Below are 12,443 nucleotides of genomic sequence, written 5' to 3' on the forward strand. Positions count from 1 at the left end.
TTTTTTTTTAACCTCACATTGGGCTCTTAGTAAACGGTATTTACTTCCACTTGGACCACTCCTTCTCCCTGCTCTACTCATTTCCACGAGTTAACTGCTTCTCCTCTAGCCTACCCTGACCCCTAAGAGTAGGTGAGGCCCCTCTCATACTCTCAAAAACATCCTGTTTCTCCTTCCTAGTGCTCATCTCAGTTTGTATCTATTGCTTATTTGTTATTATTTTTCAGAAATCTTTTGATAGCAAATGAATGAAACCCTACTGAAACTGGCTGAAGCAAAAACCAAAAGAAGTGGGAGGAGAGATGTACTGTCTCACATAACTGAGTGGCTGGGACAGGATTAGCATGTTGTCTTACTCCAGGGAGCACCATTCGACAATTCCGGAGGTAAGCAGCACAGTGTTACTGGCTTATCTGCCCTCTGAAATGGCAGGATCCAGGGGCTCAAACAGAGCCATCAGCCTTGGTGTCTGTCCACATCTCCTTCATGTATGTTGATTTCAGTTTCTGGTAGACTCGTTTCGTATGGTGGCACCCAGCAGCTTCAGGCTCCTATTCTCCCAGCTGCAAATCCCTTGAGTAAAGATTCATTTTTATCACCAGATCCACAGGAAGTCCCCAAATTGATTTCCAATATAATAGTATGATATAAAAGGAAGTTTATTCCTCTCTGATGTAAAAGAAATCCAGAATTAAGTAGTCTCTGGCTTGCATGTTTCTCCTCAGTGCCTGGGACCCAAACTCCTACCTCTTCCTCAGCCCACTTCTACTTTATGGCCCAATATAGCTGCTCCGGCTCCAGCCATGAGGCTATGTTTCAGCCAGACATGAGGGGAAGAAAGACAGAGTCTCTTCCCTTAAAAGCATTTTCCTGAAATTGAACCCAAAGAAAATGAGTGCTGTTATCCAAAGAAAGGAAAATGGCTCCTGGGTCTTGAGACTTGAGTTCCATGCATCAGTTATGTTTTAAATTTTTAAGCAATGGAAAACTCAACTCAAATATTTGTAAACTTAAAGGAGACTTATTGAATTATGTAAACAAAAATTCCACAAGTAGAGTGAACTTAGGAGTATTTGATTTAGAATCTGTCATCTGTTTGCTGGGTTTACAGTTTTGTATAACCTTCATCCTATCTGGCTTTCTTTATCATGGCTAAACATTGGCAGCATTTCCAGATGTCACGTTTGCACACCACATCACACCAGGACTGTGTCATGCAACCACTTTTGTTGTGAGAGACCAACTGGGCCTTCACCATTTTCCCACCTCCAGGAGGTGGGGATGGTGTCCATCCCAGTGATATTGCAAGGCTACCACAAAATGAGAGAAGGAGAATTCTCAATAGTGACGTCTAGGTGCTGTTAGGGAGTAGAGAGAGGGAAGGACAATTATTGGGTAGGCAACCAGGGAACATTTATCACCCTCCATGTGAGCAGAGACTAAATCTCTAATGCCTAGCACTATGCTTATACAAGTAGATGCTCAATGAAGATTTGGTGAGTGGGTAACAAAGCACAAAATAGGTTAAATACATACCTCTACCATAACTTTTGCCATCTGGCCCTTGGGGCTAATACTACCCTCAGGCCCCTTTTACCTTGTGGGTAAAGTGAACTGGGCACAAAAATGTTCCAGATTTACCCTGACCATAGACCAAGGCCTGACATCTAGGCCCCACACTAGAATGGGCACCCTCATGGAGGCCTATCATAGGGGGTAAGGTTCAGAAAGAATTTCCTGGATGAGCCAGATACAGCAATAGGGAAGGGGTAAGTACAAACCATAATCACTATGAGCCACCCACACATATTCCAATGGAACATGGTCACATATCAGATCTAAAGTGCAAATAAGTTTATAAATGGGCAGTGAATTCAGGGAGCAGGAGTCTAGGAGTCAGAACTTGTGAGAAGACAGATAGAAAACAATTAAGGAAATAGCTGAGGATATAAACTATGAGCAGGACCAAGGTGGAGGGCCCATTCTCATTGGCATTTCCCCAGTGGCAGAGGGGCAGGCCTGCCAGCTAAAGGCTGTGGGGCAGGTCCCAGAGGGATGGGAGCCCTTCAAGGAGGCAACTATAAGCAGAAGCTCAGCTCCAGCACCTGGGGACTAAAGTTGTGGCGCCTTAGCAAGCAAACACCATTACAGAGGAAATGTATTGAGGAGGCAGTGTAGCACAGTGGTCAAGAGTTTAAATTCTAGAGTCAGATTGTCTAGATACCAATTCCAGCTGTTACTGATTGACCATGTGATTTTGCTCAAGTTACTCAACCTTGTGATGCCTTGGTTTCCCCATCTATGTAATAGTACTTAACATTATTTGTTAGGAAAATTCAATAAAGTAACAATCCTAAAGCTTTTATGCATAGCCCCTTATACACAGAAACACTAAATAAATGCTCACTATTATTGTCAGCAGCAGCAAGTACTAATTAGGAAACCCATGATCAGCACTAGAACCCTAAGATGCTGCCTCTGAATTGCCAAGCCCCTCTTTTCCTTCAGGATTTTGCATAAGATACTCCACATGCCTGGAACCTCATCTCTCTCCTCTGTGTCTAGCTACAGCTTCCCCACCTCCTTTAGGTCTCAGCTCACACATCTCTTACTCAAGGTCAGGGGCTCCTGCTGTTCTGATGAATAAGGACATTTGGGTTTGCCTCCCTGTGTCTGGTTTGGTCTGGGAAGTAGGGCAGAGGCTAAGTCTTCTTGCCCAAGGTCTAGCTAGGTACCTGACATAGAAACAGACTCAGACTCGGAGATGAGTCACATTATTGTAGCTAAGGGACCAAGGTTGATGGTTTTACTTTAAACACACACACGCGCACACACACGCACACACAGACATGCCCTGGATATTATTGTTTATTCTGAGGGCAGATGAGGCAGAACTTTAACAGGTAGGGCTCTTCTGGGCAAGGAAAATATGGGATTCTAGTGCCAGAACCTACTGAATACATGTACTGCATTAGAGTTTGGGTGTGTGCTGTTGTTTGTTTGTTTTGCTGTTGTTGTTGAGAGGGAGATGAAACATGGAAATATTGCTTTTTTTACTCACTGACCCAGAAGGCAGACCTGGAGATCTAGGTACAGACTTGTCCTCAGGAAAGCACCTTGGCTATGGAACCAGTAACTTAGCCAGTTTCCAGCATCATGTCTGGCTTGCTCTCAGTAAAAGAAGAAGTTGATTTTTACCTGGCACCCTTTAGGCTAGCAGAAGCTATACCTGGCCCTGCCCCATTTGCTCAGGTTTGAATTCCACCTGAGGAAAGTTGTATGTCATCAAGTTCAAACTATTTTACATGGTTTTCTAAGATGATCCTTGACCTGATTCCTTCAAAACTTTGCCTTTATTTCTCACCACTGCCTGTTGCAGGTTGTTTCTCAGCCATATGGGACTTCTTTCAGTTCTTTAGATGCCAGGCACTCTCTGGCCTCTGAATCTTTCCCTCTGCCTAGAACTTTCTTCACATCACCTCTTCATCTGTGCAGACTTCTGCATAATCATTGCTGCCTCTGGAAAGTCCCCTACTTCTGCATAATCATCACTGCCCAGCCCAGAAGAGGTGTTTCAGATGCTCCAGGATGACACGTTCAACATGATCTTGCTCATGCTCACTATATTCCAAGGCCTCATTGCTGGGTGCTGGGCATAGCACAAAGTCAGCAAAAAATATGTGTTGAAAGAATGAATGACTGAATGAATCAGTAAATGAATGAATGGATGAAATATGCCTGTTCACCACAAATGACCAATCAGAGGGTTTCTCTGAATAGGGGCCTAGAAGGTGAACGATTTTTTTGGTGTTCTTAGATTGGGTACCCTAGACTAAGGAATTGAAGCCTGTCCAAAAGGCATGAAAAGCACTAAGGTAAAATAATAAATAAATAAATAAATAAAAAATAAATAAATAAATAAATAAAAAATAAATAAAATAGTACACTGATATAGCCAAAATAAAATAAATCATGGTAAGTGGATTGTACTGAGCCTAAATACGATGTACTGAGTACAGCAGTACTCAGCTTCAAGGATACATCTGCCAGTCTGCTCCTGAGGATTTGATCTCTACTTCTCAAGGGGAGAACCTTATGCCTATAACACAAATCTATCACTAATGTAAGTCTTCAGATGGTTCCTTAGGGGCACTCAGCAAGAGTACTAGGCTCACAAAACTGACACTGTGGGCCTTATCCCCTTCTGACTCGGAATTCTAAGTTAAGATTGGATTATAAGTATGGTGGGCTACTCTGGCCATATGGGAAGGGAAGAAAGGCTGAGATTTAGCATGAGACCTACTTACTAGCATTGGACAGGCCTTAAAAGACTAAGTTAGTTGCAGAGAATGATGACAATAGAAGAGCCAGACAGGAACCACTATTATAAAGGAATACAGCAGCCTCTGTCACAGCTGGCAATGGGTTTCCAATCATAAGTTTTGGAAGATTGAAGTTGTGTTCATGGATGGCTCTAGCGTCATGGCTGAATTCAGAACTAGAGTAGACACAAGACATATTGGAACTGCCAGTTGGTTGCAGGAGAAAGAAGCCAGAAACAAGTGGGGTTGGGGTCAGGGAAAGTGACTCCGCTGTAGCACTGGCCTTTTTAGAGAGGGGTCAGCAGTGAAACGCACTGGGGCCATCTAGAAAGGACCTAAAGAAGGAGTGGGAGGCACAAAAATCAGTGGACACACTCACTAGATGCTCAGGAAGTCAGAAGGATAGGAAATGAGGTGGAGCTGAATCACCTTACAGAATTCCACGCTAGGATATAGTGGATTTCACTGGGAGCACAAATGGCATGAGGCTCCTAGAGCTGTGAGCACCTAGGAGGTGTTGAGGCAACTCTAGAATGTGGGGTGGTCACCTTGGCAGAGATAGAATCCTCAATGATGATCCATCCCTATGTAAGAAGGAGAGGGCCTTCAAGCTGAGTGTCCCAGGAGGTGGCTGGGAGCTCCTGCGTGGGGACGTATAGGTGGGTGTGAGAGCAGGCAGCTTTGAAGTAGAGTCTGAAACTGAGGCAGGATGTGAAAACACAAAAGGAGTGAAGGTTAAAAGCAAAATTTATTTCCTGGGCTCTGTAAAAGGTAAGGCACCAGAAGGTCATTTGGGTGTTTAGGGCCTGGCCATCAGGGGCTTTGGAGTGGTGTCTAAGGCATTGTCCCCAGGGCTGGGAGAGGGGGTAGGAGTGCCCTAGATCCAGGTTGGGGTGGCAATAGGGTACCTAAATGGACTACTGGGTTAGAAGCCATCTGACTCCTCCAAATAATGTGTTGCTCCTAAGACTCTGGGTGGGGTCTCATGTTTGTAACTGACAAGAGCCTGCCCCATCTCACATCAGTGTGGGTGGTGTCAGAGAACTCAGCATCTCAGTTCCTCACTTGGAGTGTGACTCATCAGGCTGTCAACCGAGTTGGTAAATCCCCAATAAGCAAATCTCACAGCATTGGTAGGGTAATCCATCAGCCATAAAGCCATATCCTCAGGTTAAAGAGCTCTATTACAATCTTGAGTTTTCTGCCCAGTGTGTCCTACTGAGCAGATGCTAACGTAATTGGAGGAAATGTGGCTAGGATCCACACCTTGATGTCACCTTCTCTTTAGAAAATTGTAGGACAAGGACCTATACAGCCCATGGTTCTTGTGGGAATAAGAATTGTCTCTAGGATTTATTAAAAATGCAGACTCATGTTTGACATCAAAACTAGTGAATCTTAATTCCTGAGAGTGTGTCCCAGAAATCTTCATTTTAAACAAGTTTCCTAGGTGGTTCTTATGCCTGAGATCTGTGGATCATATTTGAAGAGACACATGGAGGCCCATTCTGCTGTAGCAAAGAGAGATGGATTTTTTATTTTATGGGGATTGGTGAAAAATGCCCTGATTTGGCTTATTTATGCTAGCCTAGATGTGGCTGTAAGCAGTTTGGAAGAGATGTGGTCATCAGACAGTGCAATATTTGATAAAAATTATATAAAATGGATAGATGTTGAGGCTGGATAATTTCTGGACTCATCAGGCTGACTGGGGCTGGGGCCAAGGAGTTACTGGTGAGGTAGGAGCTGTTCCTTGGTGATTGGAGGGACATCCACACAAGATGGACAGCCAGTCAGGGGCATGGGCAGAGGTTAGGGCAGGAGGAAGGACTGAAAACGAAGCTGTCGCCAAGGTCATCAACACGTAGGGATCATTTCCAGCTGTTCTTTATATCTGACAGGAGTGTACTGCTGACGGTGGTCTCGTATCCTTCATCTGTCCCACACCTAAAAGACTCTTTTAAGCTATAAAAAATTCCTCAGCACAGATTCCATAGGGCTTTCTCCATAGGACTTCCTCCCTTCTCCCACTGCCCTTTGGCTGGGCCTGCTTCCACTAATCCTTTAAGATCCAGTTTAACCATCACCTCCTTCCTAGACTTGCCCAAGGAGAGTTAGAAGCTCCATCCTTTAGGCTCTCACGTTTGTTTATGTGCACACGTTCGACTCTGATCTGTTTGATTCCTTGAAATCAGGGATCACATTCATTTAGTATCTAACATAGTACACAATAGAATTCAATAACTATTGACATGATGAATAGATGTATGACAGTTAAAATATTTCACCATGGCTAAACAAGTTATCAGTGTTAATAAAAAAATCTCTTATATAAGAAAGACATTTTTAAATAGTGTGGGGAGCATACACATTGCTATGCTATTTTTGTGTAACTTTTATATTCTTTAAAGTAGATTCTTTTCATACTTTTAAAAGTCAAATTGCTGCCCAGTTAGTTACTAAAAACAAGAGGTGTTTTTTTTTTGTTGTTGTTTTCATTCATCCTGCCTTTCCCCAAATTTGACCAAGTAAAAAATTTACCAAAACCATGCAAGCCATTTCATTGAGGTTTTTGGTTTAAACAGACACTAGCAAGAACTAAACAGTTGAAAATCCCCAGAAGGAAAATTGTAGAAGGAATACTGTACTAATTATAGGAGATTATATGGACCAAAAAAATCACAAGAGGGGCCAGGCAAATTTGGGAAGGTTTGATGTATTATTTTACACATACTGCTAGCTTAGCAATAATTTTTAAAATATCCAGCGGGACAAGGTTCTGTAAATTCAGCACACTCCCTTGCCACTAGTATAGCAAATTGGCCTTAGTGGGAAAGCAATATGACAATATGCATGAGAAACCAGAAAGATGGGCCATTCCTGGAAATTTATTCCAAAGCAATACATAAAAAGAAGAAAACAACGTATACGCTTGAAAACGTTCATTGTTCTAGTAATAAGGGTGCCTCCTCTCTGCTAGTCCAATTTCTTCCCAACACCTTTTCAGGAATGGGGTAGTGTACCCTCTTGGGCTTACAAGTCCCCTGTAGTGGCCTTATTGGGAGGTAGCCTCACAAGCACTTGCGAAGCCTTAGGTGTCAGGTAAGGCAGATGAGTCAGAGCTGTGGACGCAGTGACACAGGGCCCTCCCTCAAGGGCACACTGGCTATTTGCCTTGGCTCCTTGCCCTCATTCCTCTTTGTCTGCCATCTCTGGGCACTGACTACAGTGGGTCATTCAGAGGCTCCCTCTGCACCCTTTCCCCTTTCCCAGTCTAGTTTCCACCTGGACCACCTACAGTCTCCTTAAACTTGAGTCCATGGTTCTTCTTGTTATACCCCCCAAACTATTCTAAGGTGTTCAGGAAGACAGTAATTGCTGATAAAACCAAAGCCTTAACGACCAAATCAACGCAAACCAAAACAAACATGCCAAACAAAAACCATTTCCTTCTCATTCACAGAGGGTAGGGAGGACGTGGGTGTTTAGAATAACAACGTAAGGTCTTTCAACAAAAAAGAAAAAGGAATTTACATTGAATTTCCACCTAAGAAAATAAGAAACTAAACAAAAGATTCGAAGAACAAATATTGCCAAAATCTTTAACAATAGAGACAACCTCCAATAGGGTGTTGAGTAAATCAGTGGTCTTCGAACACTTTTGCTCACATACATCAAATACTGTTTACCCTCTTACATATTTTTAGGTTAACATCTAAAGTTTTTCAAGAGTTCAAGTAGTTTCAAAGGATGCAATTCCCTGCATACGGTAAACATTGACATTTTAAAATAGAATAGTCACTCTTTTAAATGAATCCAATGAAATCTAAATATTATAGTAATCATGCCTACTACCACCCATTTAGAAACTATATGAACAAACTTTCCTATCTACACTATATTTTACATAATTTATTTTTCTCCTTACACTTATAACTCCATTCCATATCCCCACCCTTCAAGAGGGTATCCTAATTTATTGTATTGTTATGTTTTAATGTGTTTTATCAATCACTCTATTATATTTCTCTGCAATGAAAATATGTATACACTTAAATTTAAAAAATTTAAATTTCCTATGACTGAAAGACTATGCTGAAACATTTTCTTCTACATTGAGATATCATTACATTTATTAGTAATAATCAAGTGTTCAAAACAATACAAAATATAATACAAATTTTTATAATGATTAAACGTAGTTTTTTACAATTAGCGCATGCATTTGTTGTTAAATATTACTTCTTACAAGAATGAGACAGAGTTTAGCATTAATGTTTTCTCAATTTTCTATTTTTATAAATTCTAAGAATGTCTTTGCATTAATAAGTGGATGGGGCTGTAAGAAGTTTTGTCATATCACTGTCGCTTAATTCTTTGAATTCCTTCCAATTTAGAAACTCACTTAGGGATTTTAAGGTCATACTTTGTTGAAAGTGATTATGCGTAAATCATTGGACTTGTAAAAGTATTTGTTACCTAGTCATTAGATGCATACACTATCTGGACACAGCCTAATCTTTTAAATGGATTAAGAACTGACATGAGTTGCCTGAGGTTTTTACAGATCATGCCCTTTTTGCAATTTGGCAAATATATGGCTAGTGTGAAAGAGAAAATGAAACAGGGAGACACCTTAACTGCATTCCTTCACGCCCAAATCTGTTTTAGGAAATATTACATACTGATGCAAGTTGAAGATTCAGAAACTGGTGGCCTTAAAACTAAGCGTGTACCTACCCCTCCAAAATCCCCTTGGGGATGCACATCTCAGTCTGAAGATCACTGGTGTCAATTTTTATGTCATCCTATTGAATTTGATGAGAGACAGGTTAGCTTAGGTTTGGTCTCAGTTGGGACACTGTACACTGGTGTCTATACCTTGGCAGTATAGAATTGCGACCTGTACACTAGGGACCAAACAGCCAGTCCTCTTGGTTGTTTCATTTTTATAGATGGCTGACCTCATCCTTTATATTCGTTCTGTATTTTCTTGTCAGTGGCAGTGACCTTAACTTCAATTTTGGGGTAGTTATGTTGAGCCTATATACTGACTATCTAAGGGAAATATTGTGCCCCACTTAAAAATGATTATGTCAACTGATGGTTGTTGGCACCAATTCAACTCCAACAAGAATCCCCAATTTGGGGTACGGTGAAAAGGAAACTTTATTCAGTACAAAGTGCTGTGAAAACAGCACAGCTGTAGAACAGCTCTGGAGCAGGGCCTCTCTCTAGGTAGACACATCTGCTCTACTGGATTGTTTGCCCTTTCTGCTCAGGGCAGGTCTACTTTATATGGCACTGGAGAGACATCTGTGGGTGCTTTTCTTTTTATTGGTTTGAGAGAGAGAGAGAGAGAGAGAGAGAGAGAGAGAGGGAGGGAGATACCAATTTGTTCCACTTATTTAGGTACTCATTGGTTGATTCTTGTATGCACCCTGATTTGGGGGGGGGGGGAGGAATAGATCATATTGGTGCCCTAATCAACTGAGCTACCTGGCCAGGGCCACACCTGTGGGTGTTTCAGCTCAGTGAAAGACAAAGCAAGCTGTCCCAGCCACAGGGCAGCCAATTTATATAAACAAAAGTCTTGCCTCTGGTCCCTGATTGATCTGCCCTCATGCAAATGAGGACTCCAAATCTTCACAGTTTGATTGGCCCAAAATGAACTGTCTTAATTGGTCAGAATAGAGCCACTTCTGGCTGGAGCTTTGCAGCTCTGATTGGGTGGGGAAATCCTCAATCCTATTGGTTGAAATAGGATTCCAGAAACTCCTTTATAGGGTGGCTCAAATGGCAGCAATACAATGCAGGCGGGCAGTTCAGCATAGAGGCAGGTAGGCAGTTCAGGGCAGGCTTCTCCTTGAAGTGGTTTGTGTCAGAGGCCCCTGTGCAGAAAATGGCTGCTGGGGTCTGTTTTTTAAAAGTTGAGCCCAGTTAGCCTGTTAGCCACCAGGCGCACTTATGAGTTAGGTGTCTTTTTTCCCATTTTTTCAGGGTTCACAGTTATTGCCACTAAAAATATGAGAAGTCTTTAGAGTATGATAAGGGATATAAGCAACAGTTACAATTTCAGTTATGCAAAACATAAACTTCTGGACACTATAAATAAATATGCAAAAATGAAGTGACTTTTTGTAAAATGTCTTCAGTGCTGCAGGACTCAAAATAATAAGTTAATGATGCTGGCAGGTCAGCTAATCTGTCAAATCTAATACTCTCTTTTTCCCAATGGTACTGAGAAACTGAGAGTTTAAGTTCCCCAAAATAAAGTGTTCAAGAGAGTGAAGATCCTTTTTTCAAAAACTCATTTCTCATCATGATTCATTATGGGTGTTATTCCCCAAATATATTTAACCTCTTCTTCGATCTAATTGAACACATCTGATGTCTTAACGTGACGAAGTCCAGAAGTTTATTTCCTGCTGTGTGAAGTAGTAATCTTCTCATTCATATTAACTTTTCAGCTTTCTTTCATTTACTGGTTGTTCAGAGTTCAAGAGCTCGACCTTGCTTAACTTTTACTGCTCTTAAGTTTGACCATTTGTTATAGCCTTTATATTTTTTAAAGTCCGTATTAAAAAAAAGTCATGTTTAGCAGGCTCCCAATTTGTTTCTCGTGGGGGTTTGTTTCTTTTTGGAAATCTAACTATGAGCTCGGTATATTCTAGGGCCCACCAAAGGAAGGAGAGGACAGTTCATGCGTGTGAGAGAGTAATACTGGTTACCATCCCTCCGGGACCCAGAGGTTTCCAGAAAGAAGCCTCCGGAAACCAGAGCCCAGAAAGCTGAACCCGCCGAGACCGCGAGACGCACGTAGCCTCTCCCCTGGCCTCCGGCGGCCGCCACACCGAGCGGCCCCGCCCCGCGTGGCACCTAGTCCCCTCCGCCGCCCCCTCCCACCCTACCGCCGCGCCGCACGCAGGCGCGAACTCCGCCAGGCTCGTGGCCACGCCCCCTCCGCGCCGGCCCGCCCCCTCCGCGCCGGCCCGCCCCCTCCGCGCCGGCCCGCCCCCTCCGCGCCGGCCCGCCCCCTCCGCGCCGGCCCGCCCCCTCCGCGCCGGCCCGCCCCCTCCGCGCCGGCCCGCCCCGGCCGCCTGCTCCGCCCTTAGGCGGTTGCTCGCGGCGGCCGCCGCCCTCCCTCGGCCCAATGGCGCGGCTGCCGCGTCAGTGATGTGAAGCAGCGCCCAGGCTCGTCCGGCTCCAGGCCCGCAGCCCATTACACCATCCGCCGCGGCGCTCGCTGCGGCCGCTGCAGCCCGCGCAGACAGGGAGGGCGGGAGGCGGCTCGGCGGAGCGGGGCGGGGCGGGGCGAGCGGCGGGGCGGGACTCATTCCTGTGGGGCGCGGGGCATGGAGGAACTGTGCGGCCGCGGGCGGAGCGGGGCGGTGCAGGCGGCGGCGAGGACAACGGTTTCAATTTGAAGGTGGCGGCCTGAGCCCGAGCGGCCAGCGGCGGCTGGAAGGACTAGCCCACGGGCAGGTAGTGGCGGCGGCGGCGGCCAGCCCGAACCCGGGCTGCGGCCTGAGGCGCCGGCGGGGAGGCCCGGGCGGGAAGGGGAAGGAGGGCGCCCCGGGCAGCTGAAGGTGGCAGCGGGCTGGAGGCCACGGGCTGGTCCGGTCGCCCGGAGGGGGTCGTGGTCGATGGAGGACCTTGGGGAGGGATCTGGAAAAGGTAGAGGTGAAGGTCCTGTAGGGGCGGCTGTGGTTTGGGGGAACCTCCGATCCCTTGGGGGCGAGAGGGGGGGTCAAAATGGGGCGGGCGAAGTTAGCTAAAAGGGCAGCCGGATTTCCTGAGCGCCTCGAGTAGTTTTAAAGGAAAGAACCTTTCGGATGAGGGTTTGGCATTAGCTGGCCGTGGTTTGTTGTGTCTGACTTTTGTTCCTCCACGAAACCCATTCTGGCCACAGCGAGGCCTTCCAGCCGCGCGCCCTTGGTCCGCTCTCCTCTGCAGATGTGAGAAAGAGGAACAGTTCCGAGCCCGCGTCTCTCGCCTCCTTTGGCTGTACTCTCCCTGGGCGTGTGCAGAACAAAACTAGAACTAAAGCTTGGCTAGTTAGGAGGCGAGAAAACCGGTTGCCTGTAGTGTTTAAATTTACCATATGTGGAGAAGAGACCG

General features: G+C 44.9%; 1 protein-coding gene across 2 annotated transcripts in view; it reads left to right on the top strand.

Annotated features, from left to right (window-relative positions):
• Positions 1-11,628: 11,628 nt before the first annotated feature.
• The window catches only part of FEM1C (fem-1 homolog C), a 29,454-nt gene continuing 28,639 nt past the window's right edge, over positions 11,629-12,443 (top strand). The window contains exon 1 of one of the 2 annotated variants that reach the window (XM_081132413.1): positions 11,629-11,807. The gene's annotated coding sequence lies outside the window, so the exon portion shown is untranslated. The remainder of the gene's footprint in view (positions 11,808-12,443) is intronic. The other variant, XM_081132414.1, reaches the window with a different exon arrangement.

The sequence above is a fragment of the Miniopterus schreibersii genome (assembly GCF_964146895.1).
Source record: "Miniopterus schreibersii genome assembly, chromosome: 3".
In the NCBI taxonomy this organism is placed as follows: domain Eukaryota; kingdom Metazoa; phylum Chordata; class Mammalia; order Chiroptera; family Miniopteridae; genus Miniopterus; species Miniopterus schreibersii.